Source organism: Sapajus apella, unplaced genomic scaffold (genome assembly GCF_009761245.1).
Source record: "Sapajus apella isolate SASKATOON/1434 unplaced genomic scaffold, GSC_monkey_1.0 scaffold29, whole genome shotgun sequence".
NCBI classification, from domain to species: domain Eukaryota; kingdom Metazoa; phylum Chordata; class Mammalia; order Primates; family Cebidae; genus Sapajus; species Sapajus apella.
In genome coordinates, this window is record NW_022436969.1 from 5,438,995 (window position 1) to 5,446,114 (window position 7,120).

Sequence of the window (7,120 nt, forward strand, 5' to 3'; positions counted from 1 at the left end):
ATGAACCTAGACAAACATGGTAGCTTGCTGAAGCTACGACAAGCAGAAGCTTATTACAAATACCATCTTAACCTAAGAAAAGGCTGTTTTCTAAGTGTGAGTGGTCATTTCTTTTCACTTCAAATTAAGTGTAGAAAAAGTAATGACTGTTCAAAAAGCCAAAAACCCCAGAAAAAAATATTTATTTTGTAAAAGATTCTGCAAACACTGAATTTTTTTTTTCCTGAGTAGCTGGGACTACAGGAGACGGAGTTTCGCTCTTGTTACCCAGGCTGGAGTGCAATGGCGCGATCTCGGCTCACCGCAACCTCCGCCTCCTGGGTTCAGGCAATTCTCCTGCCTCAGCCTCCTGAGTAGCTGGGACTACAGGCACGCGCCACCATGCCCAGCTAATTTTTTGTAGTTTTAGTAGAGACGGGGTTTCACCATGTTGACCAGGATGGTCTTGATCTCTTGACCTCGTGATCCACCCGTCTCAGCCTCCCAAAGTGCTGGGATTACAGGCTTGAGCCACCGCGCCCGGCCAAACACTGAATTTTATACTTTTTATGATAACACCAATTTTCTAGAATTATATTATTTTCAAAAGCCCCTCCTCCCCACCTACCTTCAGTCATTCCTCTATGTAACATTTATTTCGGCCTTACTATGAGGTTGGCAGTAAAGAATACATCACTCAGGCTGGGCACAGTGGCTCACACCTATAATCCCAACACTTTGGGAGGCCGAGGAGGGTGGGTCACTGGAGGCCAGGAGTTTGAGATTAGTCTGGCCAATATGGTGAAACCTCACCCCTACAAAAAATACAAAAATTAGCCTGGTGTGGTGGCACATGCCTGTAGTCCCAGCTACTTGGGAGGCTGAGGCACAAGAATCACTTGAACCCAGGAGGCAGAGGTTGCAGTGAGCCGAGATCACGCCACTATACTCCAGCCTATAACAAAGTGAGACTCTGTCTCAAAAAACAAAAGAGTTAGCTTTAGAGAAGAGAGTGATCAACTATATCAAATGCAGCAGGTAGGTCAAATAAAGTGAGGACGGGGGAGTGCCTGTTCAATAGAGCAACACAATGTGGCCGTCATTGGTAACCTTGACAAGAGAGGTCTCTGTGGAATGTGGGAGTGAAAGCCTATTTAGAGTACGTGAACAAATGGATGGAAAAGTAAAGTTATAATGCAAAGTAAGGGAGAAAAAATGGGGCCATGGAGGAAGGGATGAGGTCAAGAAAGAGATTTTCTTTGCAATAACAGCATGTTTGTATGCTGATGGCGGTGTTCCAGTGGGGAGGGAAAATTGCTGATAGAGAATATTTGAATTGGTGGAGCCATGTCCTTAAAGGCAAAAAGGGATGAAATCCAGTGCACAATTGTGCACCTGTAGTCCCAGCTCCTTGGGAAGCTGAGGCAGGAGGATCACTTGAAGAGTCTGTTGTAGTGCACGATAATCGTGCCTATGAATAGCAACTGCACTGTAGCTGGTGCAACGCTGTGAGATCCCCCTCTCTAAAAAAAAATTTTTTTGCCGGGCGCGGTGGCTCAAGCCTGTAATCCCAGCACTTTGGGAGGCCGAGGCGGGTGGATCACGAGGTCAAGAGATCAAGACCATCCTGGTCAACATGGTGAAACCCCGTCTCTACTAAAAATACAAAAAATTAGCTGGGCATGGTGGTGCGTGCCTGTAATCCCAGCTACTCAGGAGGCTGAGGCAGGAGAATTGCCTGAACCCAGGAGGCGGAGGTCGCAGTGAGCCGAGATCGCGCCATTGCACTCTAGCCTGGGTAACAAGAGCGAAACTCCGTCTTAAAAAAAAAAAAAAAAAAAAAAAAAAAAAAATTTTTTTAATCTAGTGCACAAGTGAAATGGGTGAGCTTTGATAACAGCCATAGACTATTCATCTACGGCAAGAGAATGGAAAGCCGAGTTCTTGGCCATAGACACTGGTAGATAGATATTCATGGTGGTGGGAGCTTATATAAATTCCTTTCTAATCATTCTCCCTTCCTCCAATCCAATCTATGTTCCCACTGTTTCTAGGACAATCTTTCTAAAATGCAAATCTATTATACAACTCTCTTACTTACCACTTCACATCCACGCATTACCCACAGGATAAAATCTCAAGTAATGTGGCATACGACGTTCACTATGACCTGGCACGTGTTAGATAGTCCAATCAATTCTACTCTGCCATGTAGCCATGGGCACCTTGCAATGGCAACATAGAGAACTACAGGAATTTTGCAAATATCTCAAGGTCTTTCTCGACTTCATGACTTTGCATATGGTATTTTACTTTTCTTCCAATACCTTCCCCATGTTCTGCCTGGCCAATTCCTATCGGGCTTCAAAAGTCAATAATCTAGCCTGGCTGTGGCCCCACTGGATGAACTCAGTGCCTCTCTTCCCTCTCCCATAGCACCTCATCATAACATTTATTATATTGTTTTTTTGTTGGTTTTTGGTGTTTTTTTTTTTGAGATGGAGTCTCATTCTGTTGCCTAGGCTGGAATGCAGTGGCACGATCTTGGCTCAATGCAACCTCCACCTCCTGGATTCAAGCAATCCTCCTGCCGCAGCCTCCTGAGTAGCTGGGACTACAGGCACGTGCCACCATACCCGGCTAATTTTTGTATTTTTTAGTAGAGATGGGGTTTCACCATATTGGCCAGGCTGGTCTCGAACTCCTGACCTCGTGATCCGCCCTCCCCAGCCTCCCAAAATGCTGGGATTACAGGCGTGAGCCATCTAGCCTGGCCCGTTATATTGTTATTCAAGTTTTATTGGCCTATCTTCTCCCACAGTTTAGTGGGCTGTGTCATGTTTATTTGAGGATGAGAAGAGAGAACCGAATACTTAGTAGACACCTGACAAAAAGCAATTCTCGGATGCTTTCCTATCTCACTCCCAAGCTTTAGCACCTCCAGGACAGAAATTTGGTCTTGTGTATCTCCCGTGCCTCCTACAATTCTTCATATAGTAATAGGGGCTTAAATATTTCAGCTTTCTTTTCTCAGTCTATATTTTTCTGGGGTGATGTCATTCATTTCCACGGCTTAATTTATACCTATATGTTTATGACTTCTATATCTTTGGCCCCAAATTTCTCTCCTGGCATCAAGACCTACACAAACAACTGCCTAGTGTCTTCACCGGGGTGTCCCATAAGTTAAACCTAAACTTGTTATGTTGCCTCCTCATACATGCAGATTTCAACCTGCACTTGGTTGAATCTGCTAATATGCAACCCAAGGATACAGAAAGCCAGCTATATCTCATCTTCAAACCTGCTTTTTCTCCTATGGTTCCTATTTCAGTCAGCCAGATCAACCTCCTTCCAGTGACCCAAAATGTAACATTAAGAATTGACCTTGAGTTTAGACGTGATGGCTCATGTGTGTAATCCCCGCATATCCAGGAGGATGCAATACCTGAGGTCATGAGTTGGAGACAAGCCTGGCCAACACAGTGAAACCCCGGCTTGCTAAATATACAAAAAATAGCCGGACATGGTGGCAGGCACCTGTATTCCTAGCTACTCAGGAGTCTGAGGCAGGGAAAATTGCTTGAACTCAGAAGGCAGAGGTTGCAGTGAGCTGAGACCGCACCACAGTTATAGCCAAGCACATTGGAAAGAAACCGCCACACTCTGAGTTCCTGCTGTGACCGAGAGTCAGCTCCGCTCAAAATCTCTGGGCCCCAAAGAACGGGCTTGATTCCTTTTTATACCTTGCTTAGAGAAGTGGGGTGGCAAAGCAGAATTTTACAGAAGGAGAACAAGCAAGTTAATAGGAGGTAGCTGGTAACCAGGAGGCAGGAGGTTCCCAAGATTGTTGGTTACCAAGAGGGTAGCAGGGGGGACTTTCCATTCAATCAATCACCAAGGGGGGTAGCGTATACATAATAGCAGGTAGACTCGCCAAGAAGGATGAGGTTATAACAGTTACAGGTACTGAGAACAGCGTGACCCAAACCTCAACGTTTCAAGGCTCTGAGTGCAGCATAACCCAGTAATGCACCTGAGGGGGCCATGGCAGGGAGGGTGAAGCTAAGCTGGAGCTTGTCAGGCTTATTTCTAAGGTGGAGTCATGTTAGCTCATTTCACCATTGCACTCCAGCCTGGGTGACAGAGAGAGATTATCTAAAAAAAAAAAAAAAAAAAAAAGAATTGACTTTGAGTTTGTCCCATTCTTCATTTGTTTTAATCAGTCATTACATCCTGTCAATCTCTTAGTCAAATCTGTAATATCCTGGGATCCATCAGTCTCTCTCATTCCCACCGTCACTCTTAATTCATACCCAAGAATGCTCACTTGAATTATTCTAACTGGGCTCCCTTCACACCTCCAGCCTTGCTCCTTCTTCATTCTATACTCTAGTATATTATTTATTTTATTTTTTAGAGACAGAGTCTTGCTCTGACTCACAGGCTGGAGAGCAGTAGTGCCATGATAGCTCACTGCAGCCTCAAACTCCTGGGTTCAAGAAATCGTCCACCTCAGCCTCTCAAATAGCTGGGACTACAGGGTTCACCCCACCATGTCCACCTAATTTTTGGTTTGTTTGTAGGCACAGTATCTCATGTTACTCAGTCTGGTCTCAAACTTCTTGCTTCAAATGATCCTCTGCCTCAGCATCCCAACGTGTTGGGATTACAAAGCCAAACCACCATAGCTGGCCAGAGATTTTTATTCAAAATGTTTGTTTAGTGTTAACATTGGAATTAGTCAATTTTTGAAGTGTGTTATTTATCTTTCTTATTGAAAGCAGCCTAACAAAATTTTCTAATTTTCATCTGTTTATAATTCCACCATTGTTCCTAAATTCTCATTTTTGCATATTACTTCATTTATTTTTATTATTATTTTTGCACAGATGGGGTGGGGGTCTTGCTTTGTTGCCCAGGCTGGTCTTGAACTCCTGGCCTCAAACAATCTTCCTGCTTGAGGCATCTCAAAGTGCTAGGATTATAGGCGTGAACCACCACATCAGGCATTTGCATATTATTTCTAATTCTTGTCCATTATATGTTTGCTACTACGTGAAGTGTATGAATAATTTTGTATGTAATTTAGAACTTAACTTTACTAAATAATTTTCCATGCCTAAACATTTAAATCAGGTCACCTCAATAATTCCCCATTTCTAAAATGTCTTCATAATTATTATTTTATACATAACATTATTAAACAAGAATACATAATTGTTTGCATGTATAATTACAAATTGTGATAAACGCTGTGCTTTGAAAGAGGATAATAAACAGGATCTAATTTAGTTAGGGAGCTAGGGAAGAGTTCCAGGAATTAAAAGAATGCCTCTGAGACTGGTCAGAGGAAGCCAGAGGGACAGTGGCCTGAATTATGTTGGAGAGGCAGAGAGGGGCCTGACTCTTCAGGGTCTTTTTGTTTTTTTCAAGTTTTAATCAAAGCTTGTATATAAGATTACTTTATTCCTTCATCTTCTCAATTGTTTCTTCTTTGTATTTGCCCTTTTCCTTTCCTACTTGTTGAGATTTGGCTTTCCGTTCAAGGATCTTTTTGTGGCCTTTGTCCAGTTTTAGCCTAGTGATAACCACCTCGCTGGGTGAATGCCTACGTGGACAGTTGTGCCATTAGCCTTTTCCCACTGCACGCGTTCAATGTAGATTACGTATTTCTTCCTGTAAACCTGGACTACTTTGCCAATTTGTTGACCTTTATAGTGTCCTTGTACAACCTGAACTTCATCATCCTTTTGGATGGGCATGGTTCACATGTTGTACTTCTGCCTCAGCTCTTTGGAAAGAGGGGAGGACATAATCTTCCTGTGAATGTGGGAAGGTGCATTGAAATGTCTCTTGCAATTCTTGCTTCGGTCGGAAGTCACAAAGGGATTGAACTTCATTTTGGTCGCTCCTGCTTCGGTGATGGCCGCAAAAGGGAAGAGGTCTACAGCATGTTAAAGGATGTGTGATATGCACACAAAAGCAATTGAAATATTTTAAGCTGAAGAGTAATATGAATTTATTGAATTTTCAAACTTTTCATTTTAAATAATTTCAAATTTAGCCGGGCATGGTGGCTCAAACCTGTAATCCCAGCACTTTGGGAGGCCGAGGCGGGTGGATCACGAGGTCAAGAGATCGAGACCATCCTGGTCAGCATGGTGAAACCCCGTCTCTACTAAAAATACAAAACATTAGCTGGGCATGGTGGCGCGTGCCTGTAATCCCAGCTACTCAGGAGGCTGAGGCAGCAGAATTGCCTGAACCCAGGAGGCGGAGGTTGCAGTGAACCGAGATCGCGCCATTGCACTCCAGCCTGGGTAACAAGAGCGAAACTCCCTCTCAAAAAAAAAAGTAAAAAATAAAAATAAAAATAAATAATTTCAAATTTAAAGAAGAGTTGCAAGAAGTCCTGCTTGCAGGTGGGCACAATGGCTCACAGCTGTAATCCCAGCATTTTAGAGGCTAAGGTGGGAGGACTGCTTGAACCCATGAGTTTAAGACCAGCCTGGGCAACATAGCAAGACCCCAAACTCTACAAACCATTTTAAAAATTAGCTGGATGCAGTGGCACACACCTGTAGCTCCAGCTACTCAGGAGGCTGAGTTGGGAGGATTGCTTAAGTCCCGGAGGTTGACGCTGCAGTGAGCCCTGATTGTGTTACTGCACTCCAGCTTGGGTGACAGAGTGAGACCCTGCAAATAAGTGTCCTGTTTTTGCAGTCTATTTAGTGACATGTTCTTCATATTTTTGTCTTATAAAAAATAAATACGGGCCGGGCATGGTGGCTCATGCCTGTAATCCAAGCACTTTGGAGGCCAAGGCAGGTGGATCACCTGAGGTCGGGAGTTCAAGACAAGCCTGACCAACATGGTGAAACCCCGTCTTAAAAATAAAATAAAATAGCCGGGCACGGTGGCTCAAGCCTGTAATCCCAGCACTTTGGGAGGCCGAGGCGGGTGGATCACGAGGTCAAGAGATCGAGACCATCCTGGTCAACATGGTGAAACCCCGTCTCTACTAAAAATACAAAAAATTAGCTGGGCATGGTGGCGCGTGCCTGTAATCCCAGCTGCTGGGGAGGCTGAGGCAGGAGAATTGCCTGAACCCAGGAAGCGGAGGTTGCGGTGAGCCGAG

At 44.1% G+C, this 7,120-nt stretch overlaps 1 pseudogene; it reads right to left on the bottom strand.

Annotated features, from left to right (window-relative positions):
• Positions 1 to 5,405: 5,405 nt before the first annotated feature.
• LOC116561304 lies at positions 5,406 to 5,915 on the bottom strand (annotated as a pseudogene).
• Between the last annotated feature and the right edge of the window lie 1,205 nt (positions 5,916 to 7,120).